Here is a 13,918-nt window from a genome sequence, read left to right as displayed (position 1 = left end):
GACACACATTAATTTCAAAAAACACACTATATTACTTGTGGATCAGATTACCAGATTGACATCAAAAAGCGTGCTTTATCTAACTTCAAGTAGTAAAATTTGAGTTTTAGTAACTGAAAACTATTTCCTAGGACAACATTACCTTTATGTTTCTGGGCATCACTTCACGATCATTTAATGAGCATTTAGAAAGATATTAACAGAACATTAAATGAGAAGACCAGCCTGATCCCAGGTCTTTCTCTCCCACCTTTTAATTGCTTATTAATTTTAACTCCTGACTAATTTTTAATTTCTAAGTAATTTAAAAATTCTTCACTGGTTGTTTTATGTCTATGAGTGGTGTTTTCTGTTCTCAGCTGAGCCTTTTTTTGCTCCTTAGAATATTGCTTTGCCATGTTACAGGGGTTGTGATCCAGGGAAAGCTGTGTAAACCAGATATGGAGTTGAGATTAGATTAATGTCTCTGAATATGAAGCGTAATTTATTTATGAACAGATATTTGGAATCTTTTTTCTAACTACACTCACTTGGGAAGGTTTCTTTAAGTTTGAAAGTTTGTAGCTTAAAAATCTCACTGAGCAAATCTTTGTCTTTCAGGGTAAATTTATTTTTCAGAGCTAACTGTAAATTTAAAAAATGGGTTAACAAGTTGAATAATAGAGATCACATCACTTTGTAGATATTGGTTTCCTTTATTGAAAAGCAAAAAGCAGGAGTCTTGTTTAAATTATATGTGTATTCAGTTTTTAAAAGTTCTTCATCTCATGCTTTTATTCCTGATGCTGACCGATTCAGTTTTCTTCTTACCTGATGTAAAACAACAAAGGTTGTCTGCTCCTGTTTACTGATGTTTGGAAAAGAAACAAAACAAAACAAAACAAAAAAACAAAAATCCTCCCTGTATTTCCTTGGTTGTGGCATGAGCTATCATATACTCAGATCAGCACCTGAGAATTCCTGCATGCCTTTTTATTTGTACAATTTGGAATTTAGATCACCTCCCCACCCCCCTCCTGAGATTGTATTACACTCAATAGTAGCTAAATCTTTTATTCCAAGAGGGATTAGAAGTCAATGGGGGTCCTAGGCTGAGAGAAATCTAAGAGATAGGACAAAGTTTTCTTGTACTTGAAGTGCTTGGCACAGTGCCAAACACAAGGTAGGTCTCAAATGTTTGTTGAATGAATAAAAGAATGAAATCCAGCAATCAGACTTGAAAAAGATTTAAATGTAACTTATGTCAGATATAGAGTTGCCTTTTTTCTCTGTGGTATTGTTTGTTTTGAATGGATTCAATAGCATGTTTTCTTAATCTCTCTTAATCATCTTTAGAATCAAAATAGTTTTGGTTACTTCTCACTATTACATTTTCTGTTAAACGTCAGATCATTGCAAAATTTAAAGCTATTAAAATTTTAAGTTATAAAACATGTAAAAGTCCATAAAATATATATGTATATTTCATCAAATGGCTATCATCTTATTCTGAAATCACCATACTAAGGTCAAGGAGTAGAACATTATTGGGACTACAGAAATCCTTCGAATATACTTTGCCCATTATAATCTCTTCTGTCACCCCACAAGTAACCACTGTCTCACTATTAATGGTGATGGTTTTCTCACATTTCTATTTTAATGTAACCAGCTGTATATGCATTCCTAAACATTTATTTGTTTTGAATTTTATATGAATAGAACTGTATTATTTTTGTAACTTGATCTTCTCACTTTATATTTATGAGACTCGTGTATGTCATTGTGTGTTTCTATAGCTTCTTCATTTTCATTGCTGTATGCTGTATAGTATTCTGTTGTATGAATACATATAATTTATTGATTTGTTATACTCTTGAGAAACATTAGGGATGTTTCTAGTTGGAGAAAATCATAAGGGCACTGCTCTGAACATTCTTTTGTGTGTGTCCTGGTGCAAATAAAGATGCAAATCTCTAGAGTATATCCTAGGAGTGAAATTTCTGAGCCATAAGGGATGCATATTTTCAACTTGACTAGTTACTGGCACAGTTTTCCAAAGTGGTTGTGTTAATTTATATTCCCAAATAGTGTATGAGAATTCCAGTTGCTCCATATCTTTGCCCAAGCTTAGTATTATTCGAGTTTTAAAATTTTGTCAATTTGGGGGGGTGTATAGTAATACCTCATCATGGTTTTAATTTGTATTTTTTGATTACTGATGACATTGAGCTCCTATTCTATGTTTGTTGTTTGTTTGGATGTCTTCTGTTGTGGAGTGCCTATTCTTACATTTCCCTCTTTTTTTTTTTTTTTTTTGCTTTTAGATTGTCTCTACCTTTCCTCTTTATTTGTAAGAGCTCTTTACATATTCTACATATTAGTCCTTTGTCAGTTACATTTATTGCACATATTTTTCCCATTTTGTGGATTGTCCATTCATTCTTTCTTAAAGTGTTTTTAAGTAGTTGAATGTGTTAATCTTTTCCTTTAGATTGGTGCCTTTTGTGTGTTTTGTTTAAGAAATCCTTTCTTACCTAATGTTCATGAAAATATTTCCCTATATTTTCTTATAAAAAATTTCTTTTAAAAGTTTCGCCTTAGATATTTATCATCTGACTTTTTCGTAGTGTGCAATGTTTGGCAATGGTTCCTCTTCTTCCTTCTTGAAACTTCATCTGCTCACATGACTGCAAATGTCATCTTTATGTTGCTAATTCCAAAAATCTGTATTTTTGGTATTGACTATACTCATTAGCTGAGATCCTTATTTCCAACTGCCTCCTGGATCTCTCCACTTGAATGTCTTGCAAATATCTGCAAATATACCAGTTCAGAGCTCATTTTTTAAAATCATTATTGTTTTCTGTTTAGAGTAAATCATCATAAAAGCCAAAATATGTGGTGGAATCTTTGACTCTTCTTTTCTCACTTTATCCATCGAAATAGCCATCATGTCCAAGTGATTCTACTTCAGAAATGCATGTCAAATCCATTCATTCTCTTTTCTCCAGTTCCACAATTACTGCCCAGAGTTCCACCTAGTCTGGTATAATAGCCTTCTAATTGGTTTTCCTGCCTTCCTTCTATCCCCCTCCTTTAGTCAGTCATTCACACTGCCATGGAGTTTTCTTTCTGAGACACAAATCACATCTCTTTCCTGCTTTTATGGCTTTTCATTGCCTTCATTATAACAAAAAGTTCACATTCCTTCACATGGCTTCTACCATTACTCTGCAGGAATCTCATGTTTTAGCCACACCAGGCTACTTATTGTTTCCTAAAGAAGCTGTGTACTTTCATTGTGCCTTTTTTCATGTTGTCCCCTCTGCTTGGAATAGTCTTCCTTCCACATCTTCCCACTGGGAAAATCCTATTCCTTCCACCATCATTCCCAGAAAGAATTAATCCTTCCTGCCTTTGGGCTTCCCATAGTACTTTGTTTGTACCTTTATTGCACTATTACCATATTGCTTTGTATTTATTACTTTATGTATCTCCTATGCTAGACTGTGAGGTTTTTTTGAAGACAAAGACTATATTTTATTAATCTTTTTATTTTTAGAATCTAGCAGTGCCTGGTACAGAATAGTACTCAATTATTACTTGAGTTAAAGAATTGTGCTAGCCTTAAAAAAGGAAATAGAAATGTATGCATTGATTTAAAAATTGTGAGCAGGAGAAAATGTTGATGAATGAGTATAATGGGCTGTTTTATGTGAGTGGGTTTTACTGAAAAGGTTAGAATATGTTTCTCTGGCTCTGAAGGGACAAATATAATTTTAAAAGAACAAATAAAATTGACTTCTATTGTTTTAAAATGTGACATGTTTCAGACAGACTTAGAATACAAAGTTAAATTAGTTTTTAAAAAGTAAGAATTTTACAATTTGCTGAAGAAACTTGTGTCTGTTTCAGAGAATGCATTGATGAGCATATTCTATTACTACAAGTTTTATTTATTTTTTGTCTTCTTTATTTTTTATTACTCAATGAATTTACTACACTTATAGTTGTACAATGATCATCACAATCCAATTTTGTAGGGGTTGTCGAATGGAAATCCTACTACAGATTTTAAATAATGAAAATATCTGTTTTGATGATGCCTGCTTTTACTCTATAAGGTGCTGGTAAATCAGGTACCCCTTAGGTTTAATGAGAACAGTGACAGATTAGCAGTTCTTGAATGTACTAGTTCTGCAGACTCCCATAAAAAAATAGAACTTCTTCTGACTAGAATACAAATATTTACTTAAGGTTCACATAGCACAGTAAACAACACAACTGAATTGGGGCTAGGTAGTTTTTTATAGTTTATCTGGAGGAAGCAGGGTTAGTGCTCAATAGCGTTATTATCTTTCTTTTCAGGTTAACATAACTGATTCATTGTATGAACAAGTTTATTTTAAATACAGAATGTTCTTAGTAGATACATTTTAATAACGAATTGATTTTTCACTAAAATATTTTATATTGTTTATATCTAGAATTCTGACTGGAGTAAATCTTTTTAAGGAAGCTTTAAAATTTTTGTCTATATCTGTAGGCAGGAGATCTTTTGATGACAAATCTGTGGATTTTGAAATAAATTAGCCCCTAATCAAAAAAGCAACTTCTAGATAAACATGGTCAATCTGATACGTTTTCACTTTCGCTCTTTCTTGAAAACACACTGAAGTGAAATTCAAGGAATAAAGAAAGGCATCAGCCCCATAAGACAAAGAGAACATGAGAGATGTTAACAGAATGTTGAAGGCTGGAACATGGGTAGGTGAGTGGTAGCTAACTTAGTAAAGAAAGCTGAATCCTCAGTCTGTGCAGGTGCCTTCCACCTACCACACCTGGCTAGCCAAAATAGCAAATATCAGCCAATGGCTGTACAGATATTGGTGGTTTCCAGGCAAGTTGCCAGCATGAACTTGATAGGGAACCAAAGCTTGGTCTTGGGTGATCTGATTACAATATATGTGCCTAGACTCTAAGTCTAGGAATAACTGAACTTTCATAGTTGAAATATGCTATGTAAGCACATAGTATGAATGACTATAGGAGTAAGATGATGGCATCTAAGGAAGATAGTCAGTGGCTCTGTTAATTCAACAAGGGTATCATAATTTTGGATATCATGCAACCATAATATCTAGAGCTAAACTGTCCAGTGTGGTAACCATTAGCTACATATGGCTTTTGAGTTCTTGAAATATGACTGGTCTGAATGGAGATGTAATGTAAACACAAAATTCACCCTGAATTTCAAAGACTCAGTGTAAAAAAATGTAAAATATATCATTAATAATTTTATACTATGTAGTTGCTTGTAGAAATATATACATATTATATTATGTCAAATTATTTAAAATATTTCACTTATGTTTTACTTTTCTAATGTGAATACTAAATAATTTTTAAATTACATATGAGCTCTTATTTTTTTTCTATTATGCTGCTCTGAATAGAGGTATTCATCCTAAGGGGTGGATAATATATTCCCTGGTCTGTTTCTTATGGGGGTGTTGAAAAAGAGGGTGTTCCAAATAAGTACTTCTGCTACACTGTGCAGTATTTCTTAGTGATAGTATGTACCTTTGGCAAACTACCAAAATTAATGGTGTTGTGAGTTTGTTTATTGAATAAAAGGGAATCATCTGAACTTATCAATAGACATCGTGCTAAAATTTGTAATTTTCTTGCTGTCTCTTCAGCACAGCTGAATCTATATACCTCTCTGTACCTGATTGCTGAATGTTAAAAGGGAAAACTTCGCAGTTGAGCCAACTGAAAATACCATAATCTTGGTTACCAATCTTTCTTAAGGTTCTCAAGCTTTCTAGCAATATTTTGATGTTTTCCTAATCATCTCTACCTCTTCATAGTAGCCATTTAAAACCTCTTTCATTCTTCTCAAATCTCCCATCCTTGTTCTCAGCAGATGATCTTACCCCCTACTTCACTGACAAAATGCTATAGAAGGCATCAAAGAAGAATGTTCTTGACTTTCGATTTTATATACATGCCGTACCTACAGTCTGTGTATGCTCACAGCACTGTCCAGTGCGTAGGTACAGTGGTTCTCATTCCCATCTCAGGATAAACTCTGTCTCTTTGTCGTGTATCATATACCCTTCTGCTTAGTGGCCTCTCTTGGCATCTTCAGGGTTTTTTTTTTTTTTTAATTTTTGTTTGGCATCTTCAGTTTTTTCTCCTTCCCTATTGGCTTCATCCCAGAAGTACTTAAACATTCTCCAGTCTCTGCCATCTTAAAAAATTCTCTTGGAGTTCCCGTCGTGGCTCAGTGGTTAACAAATCCAATTAGGAACCGCGAGGTTGCGGGTTCAAACCCTGGTCTTGCTTAGTGGGTTAAGAATCCAGCATTGCCATGAGCTGTGGTGTAGGTCACAGACGTGGCTCGGATCCTGCATTGCTGTGGCTCTGGCGAAGGCCAGAGGCTACAGCTCCCATTAGACCCCTAGCCTGGAAACCTCCATAGGCTGCATGTGTGGCCCTGGCAAAGACAAAAAAAAAATTCTCTCTTGACCTCTTGTCCTCCTGTACCTACCACTAGATCTTCCTCTGTTTAACTGTTGAGCTTCTTGAAAGAATTGTCTGTTTGTTGTCTCTACATTCATATCTTCTATTCACTTTTTTCTTGACTGCACCCATGAGATATGGAAGTCCCTGGGTCAGGGATTGACTAGATATAGTTCCCAGAACTATATATCAGGATCCCTACTCATTTTTTAATTTATTTTTGCGGTTTTTTATGGCCACAGGTGTGGCATATGTAAGTTCCCAGGCTAGGAGTCGAATTGGAGCTACAGCTGCCACAGCCATAGCAACTCAGGATCCAAGCCATGTCTGCGAGCTACACTGCTGCTCATGGCAATGCCAGATCCCTTAACTTGCTGAGCAAGGCCAGGGGTCAAATCTGCATCCTCATGTATCCTAGTTGGGTTTGTTCCAGCTGAGCCATGATGGGAACTCCCACTTTTAAATTTTTTTAAATTAAATTTACAATGTTCTGTCAATTTCTGCTTTATAGCAAAGTGACCCATTCAAACATACATACACATTGTTTTTTTCACATTATTTTCCATCATGTTCTATCACAAGTGACTGGATATAGTTCCCTGTGCTATACAGCAGGACCTCATTGCTTATCTATTCTGAATGTAATAGTCTGCATCTACTAACCCCAAACTTCCAGTCCATCCCACTTTCTCCCCCTCCCCAGTGGCAACCACAAGTGTATTCTCCATGTCTGTGAGTCTGTTTCTGTTCTGTAGATAGGTTCATTTGTGCCATATTTCAGATTTCACATATAAATGATATCATATGGTACTTGTCTTTCTCTTTCTGACTGATTTCACATAGTATGAGAATCTCTGGTTGCATCCATGTTGCTGTAAATTGCATTATTTCTTTATTTTTTATGGCTAAGTAATATTCCATTGTGTATATATATCACATCTTCTTAATCCATTCATTTGTCAATGGACATTTAAGTTGTTTCCATGTCTTGGCTATTGTGAATGGTGCTACTGTGAACATACAGGTGTATATATCTTTTTGAATTGTAGCTTTCTCTGTATATATACCCAGGAGTAGGATTGCTGCATCATATGGTAATTATATATTCAGTTTTCTGAGGAACCTCCCTACTGTTTTCCATAGCAGTTGTATCAATTTACATTCCCACCAACAGTGTAGGAGAGTTCCCTTTTCTCCACACCCTCTCCAGCATTTGTTATTTATAGATATTAATGATAGCCAGTCTGACCAGTGTCAGGTCGTACCTCATTGTAGTTTTGATTTGCATTTCTGTAATAATTAGTGATGTTGAGCATTTTTTTCATGTGTCTGTTGGCCATTCAAATATCTTCTCTGGAGAAATGTCTATTTAGATCTTCTGCCCATTTTTCGATTGGGTTGTTTATTTTTTACTGTTGAATTGTGTGATTAGTCCCTTGTTGGTTACATCTTTGCAACTATTTTCTCCCATACTGCAGGTTGTCATTTCGTTTTTTTAATGTTTTCCTTTGCTGTGCAAAAGCTTGTAAGTTTGATTAGGTCCCATTGGTTTTTGTCTCTTTCTTTTTTTTTTCTTTTTGTCTTTTCAGGGCCACACCCACAGCATATGGACTTTCCCAGGCTAGGGTTGAATCAGAGCTGCAGCTGCTGGCCTATTCCACAGCCACAGCAACATGGGATCCAAGCTGTGTCTGTGACCTACAACATAACTCACAGCAATGCCAGATCCTTAACCCACAGAGCAGGGCTAGGGATTGAACCCATGTCCTCATGGATACTAGTCAGGTTCATTACCACTGAGCCACAATGGGAACTCCTATTTTTGTTTTTATTTCTATTGCCCTGGGAGACTGACCTAAGAAAATATTTGTATAGTTGGTGTCAGAGAATGTTTTGCCTATGTTCTCTTCTAGGAGTTTTACAGTGTCTTGTCTTATGTTTCTTTAAGTCATTTTGAGTTTATTTTTGTGCATAGTGTAAGGGTATATTCTAATTTCATTGATTTACATGCAACTGTCCACTTTTCCCAGCTCCACTTGCTGAAGAGACTGACTTTTTCCCATTTTATATTTTTGCTTCCTTTGTCAAAAATTAATTGACTTTAGGTGTCTGGGTTTATTTCTGGGTTCTTTGTTTTGATCCATTGGTCCATATATCTGTTTTTGTACCAGTACCACATTGTCTTGATTACTGTAACTTTGTAATATTGCCCGAAGTCTGGGAAAGCTATGCCTCCTGCTTGTTTTTTTTTTTTTCTTCAGGATTTCTTTGGTAATTTGGGGTCTTTTATGGTTCTGTGTAAATTTTTGGATTGTTCTAGTTCTGTGAAAAATGTCATGGGTAATTTGATAGGGATCACATTAAATATCTAGGTTGCTTTGTTAGTCTGGCCATTTTAACAGTATTAATTCTTCTTATCCAGGAACATGGGATAGCTTTCCATTTCTTTAAATCCTCTAATTTCCTTGATGAATGTTTTATAGTTCTCAGCATATAAGTCTTTCACCTCCTTGGTCAGGTTTATTCCTAGATACTTAATTTTTTGGGTATAATTTTAAAAGCTAGTATTACCTATATACTTTTAAATTCACTGTAATAAAGCATCTGCTCCTGAGACTGCTTTTGCTAGAGTTACTAGTAACTTATAAGTTTGTGATTTGAGGGGACAATTTTTGGTTTTCACTTAATCTCTCTACAACGTTTGACACTTATAGTCATCTTCTCTCCTGTGAAATACTTTTTCCCCTTGTTTTTTTTTTTTTGTGATATTCTACTCATCTAGTTTTTATTCTGGTGTCCTTTCTTAGTCTCCTTTGTGACTACCTCTTTTCTGGATGGAAAGAGTGGGCCCGAAAGTACATGGAATGAAAGAAAGGCCTGGACATTCTAACATCCCAGGTGAACCCAGACTTCTAGATTTCCCTCCAAAGATGCCAGACCTCTGAAAAAGCCACCTGGTATGTTCCATACCCTGAAAATTTCCAGGTGATTTCAGCCCCAGTGACATCACATGAAGCTGTTAGCCACCTGTCTGAGCCCGGTCAGTGCACAAAATAATGAGAGATAACAACATGGTTGTTTTTTTAAACCCTAAACTTGTGGTTTATTTCACTATGGATAAAACAAAAACAGACTCTCTCAGTTCGGTTTACTGCTTTAGTCTCATCTCTGATAATTCACCATTGACACATTGAGCGTCACCTTGAACTTTTTTTTTTAATTAGCAGGAGAGACTATATTTTATTTTATTTTTGTCCTTTTTAAAAAATTAAAAATTTTTTATTGTAGTTGATTTACAATGTTTAGTCACATGATCATCTCAATAGATGCAGAAAAAGCATCTGACAAAATCAAAATCCATTCATGATAAAAACTCTTACCAAAGTGGATATAGAGGGAACATACTTTAACATAATAAAAGCCATTTATGACAAACCCAGAGCCAATATAATAGTCAATGGAGAAAAGCTGAAAGCCTTCCTGGTAAAATCTGGAACAAGACAAGGATGCCCATTCTCACCACTTTTATTCAACATAGTATTGGAAGTCCTAGCCACAGCAGTCAGACAAACAAAGGAAATAAAATGTATCCAAATTGGAAGAGAAGAAGTAAAATTGTCACTCTATGCAGATGACATGATAGTATATATAGAAAACCTTAAAGACTCCACACAGAACTACTTGAACTAATCAATGAATTCAGCAAAGTAGCTGGATACAAAATTAACATTCAGAAGTCGGTTGCATTTCTGTATACTAACAATGAAATTTTAGAAAAGGAATATAAAAATACAATACCTTTTCAAATGGCACCCCCAAAAATTAAATACCTAGGAATAAACCTAAGGTTGTGCTTGAACTTTTCTGAATGAACTCTACTTTTTCTTTGTGTGTGTGTGTGTGTGTGTGTGTGTCTTTTTTGCCTTTTCTAGGGCCGCTTCCCTTGGCATATGGAGGTTCCCAGGGTAGGAGTCTAATTGGAGCTGTAGACGCCAGTCTACACCAGGGCCATAGCAACGCAGGGTCTGAGCCGCTTCTTCGACCTACACTACAGCTCATGGCAACGCCAGATCCTTAACCCAATGAGCACGGCCAGGGATCGAACCCGCAACCTTATGGTTCCTAGTTGGATTCGTTAACCACGGCGCCACGAAGGGAACTCCTGAACTCTACTTTTTCTTCGAGACTTTTTGCTCCTGCTGTTAGCAACATTTTCATTTTCAACTTATACCCTCCTCCTTGCAAATTCCTACTCAACTTTCAAGTTTTACTCAGAATCTCTAAAATCCTGGGTGAATAAGTTAATTGCCTTACTATGTCCTCTCATAGGAGCAAATACATTTACTGGCAGAATGATGGTTGAGAATATAGTGTTCAGCAGTGTAATATTTTGCAAGTTACTCTTTCTAAGCTTTGTTTATTCATCAGTAAAATGAATATGCTCATAATGGCATTTTTTACCTAGTTTGATGGGTGCATGTAAGAGTACTCAAAAATTTTTAGTTATTATTAATGTTACTAACATATTATCATAACTTTTCATCTCTTTATCTTTACAATCTAGCCATATGCCCAGCACATAATATGTGCTATGTAAAGTCCCAGTGAATGACTGAATGGATGAATAAATTCAGATTATTTTGATTTTATTATATTTATTCAATCAAGTCTAATTTATAGCTTCTTTTTTCTTTTTTCTTTTGGCAAAATGTGTATAACATAAACTTGCCAATTTAACTGTTTTTTTTAAATTTTTGCTTTTATTATTATTATTTTTTAATAGTTATTTCCCCAATACAAATTTTTTTTTCTATTGCACAAATTTAGCTGTTTTTAAGTGTAGAATTCAGTGGCATTAATTGTTTTCACAGTGTTATGCAACCATTCCACTGTCATACTTCCAAAATTTTTTCATTATCTCAGATAGAAACTCTGTCCTATTAAACAACAACTTCCCATTAACTCTTTTCCCCAGTGTCTGGTAACCTCTAGTCTATTTTCTGTCTCTATGATGCTTACTCTAGATATATCATATAAGGAAACACACAATATATGTATGTCCTTTTGTGACAGGCATTTTTCACTTAGCACCATGGCTTCGGGGTTTATTCATATTACAGCACGTGCCAGAATTTCCTTACTTTTCAAGGATGAATATTCCATTGTACGTATATACCACATTTTGTTTATCCATTTATCTTTTTTTTTTCTCTATTAATGTCTGCATCCACAGAATATGGAAGTTCCCAAGTCAGGGGTCAAATCAGAGCTGCAGCTGCTGGTGTACACCATAGCCACAGCAATGCCAGAGCCAAGCCGCATTCTGCGGCCCACACTGTAGCTTGCGGCAATGCCAGATCCTTAACTCACTGAGTGGGGCCAGAGGTTAAACCACATCCTTATGAAGACTAGTCAGGTTCTTAACCCTTTGATCCACAATGGGATCAAAGGGTTTATTTATTTTTTGGTGAACACTTGGGTTGCTTCCACTTTTTGGCTTTTGTACATAATGCTGCTCTGAACATGGGTGTACACATTTATTAGTTTACTAGGGCTGCAATAACAAAATACCACTGAGTGGCTTAAACAACAGTAATTTATCTTCCACAGTTCTAGAGGATAGAAGTCCGAGATCAAGATGTCATCAAGGTTGATTTCTCCTGAGGCCTCTGGCCATGACTTGCAGTTGGCTACTTTCTTACCATGTCCTCACATGGCCTTTTCTCTGTGTGTGCATATACCTGGAATCTCTTCCTCTTCTTAAAAAGATACTAGTCATATTGGATTAGGGCCCACTATGTGACCACATTTAACTTTAATTGCCTCTTTAGACTATATTTAGCATCTAAATATTGACACATTCTGAGGTGTATGCGGGGTTAGGACTTCAGTGTATGACTTTTGGAGGGCGCACAATTCAGCTCATAACAACAAGTGTCTGTCTGAGACCTTGATTACATTTCTTTCAAGTATATTCCACAGAAGTAGAATTTCTAGGTTTTTATATGGTAATTCTCTTTAAAATTTTTCGAGGGACAGGTACACTGGTTTGCATAGTGACTGCAACATTTTACATTCCCGCCAACTGTACACAGAGGTTCCAGTTTTTCTGTATCTTCACCACTTATTATTTTCTGTTTTTTTTGTTTGTTTGCTTGCTTCTGTTTTTTGGATAGTACCCCTTCTGATGGGTGTCAGGAGTATTTTATTCTTTTTGACACTGGTATGAATGAAATTGCTCTCAATTTCCTTTTCAGGTTGTTCGTTGCTTGTGTATAGAAATACAGCTGATTTTTGCCTATTGATTTTTGTATCTTACGGCTTTGTTGAATTTGTTTCTTAGCTGTAACAGAAAGTATGCTTTTTTTGTTTGTTTTTTTGTTTGTTTGCTTTGGTGTAGAGTCTACCTAGAAGATCATATCAACTACAAATAGACGTCACTTTTTTTTTTTTTTTTTTTTTTTTGTCTTTTTGCCTTTTATAGGGCCACTTTCGTGGCATATGGAGGTTCCCAGGCTAGGGGTCCAATCGGAGCTGTAGCTGCTGGCCTACACCAGAACCATAGCAACGTAGGATCCGAGCTGCGTCTGCAACCTACGCCACAGCTCACGGCAGCGCCGGATCCTTAACCCACTGAGTGAGGCCAGGGATTGAACCCGCAACCTCATGGTTCCTAGTAGGATTCGTTACCCACTATGCCACAATGGGAACTCCAGACGTCATTTTATTTCTTCCTTTTCAATGCCTTTTATTTTTCTTTCCTAATTCTCTGGCTAGAGTTTCTAGTACTATGTTGAATAGACATGGCAAAAGCATTCTTGTCTTGTTCCTGATCTGGAAGGAGACTAAGACTGTTTTTCCTTAAAGTAAAATCTTCCATAAATGGAGAGTGGTCTTTCATATTTGGGATATAATTCTCATTAGCTTGCTTTGAATAAGGAAACACAAGAGCTTGTTAAGAACAAGAGGGGAAAAGTATGGGATGGAAAGAATTGAGACAAAGCTGGGATGAAGTTGGGATGATAGGTATGGGAGAACATTACAAGGCATGACAAGATGTTCAGAAGAGGGGTCAGGGACATGCAGGAAATCACCCCACCACTAGATGGCCATCCCTCTCTCCCTCAGGGGCAGATCCTGAATAAATGGACAGAACTCTATGATTTACTAGCAACTATGATAGATGTTCACAGAATATAACAGGCATTTTCATAAATTAGGAATGAACAAGAAGTGAAAAGTAAGTGTAGTTCATAAATAAATCCCTTTTGCTTGGGTTCACTGATACGGAATCCATGTAACTTATTATTAACACTTTCAGAGTGAAAGAGAGTGCAACTAATGATCCTCCCTGAAAAGCAGGTGTGAACTGATTGTCCCAAGCAAACTGGGACATAGGCTATCCTAT

This window comes from Sus scrofa, chromosome 3 (genome assembly GCF_000003025.6).
Source record: "Sus scrofa isolate TJ Tabasco breed Duroc chromosome 3, Sscrofa11.1, whole genome shotgun sequence".
Classification (NCBI taxonomy): domain Eukaryota; kingdom Metazoa; phylum Chordata; class Mammalia; order Artiodactyla; family Suidae; genus Sus; species Sus scrofa.
The sequence above is the reverse complement of the archived record's forward strand: the minus strand, read 5'-3'. Positions refer to the sequence as shown.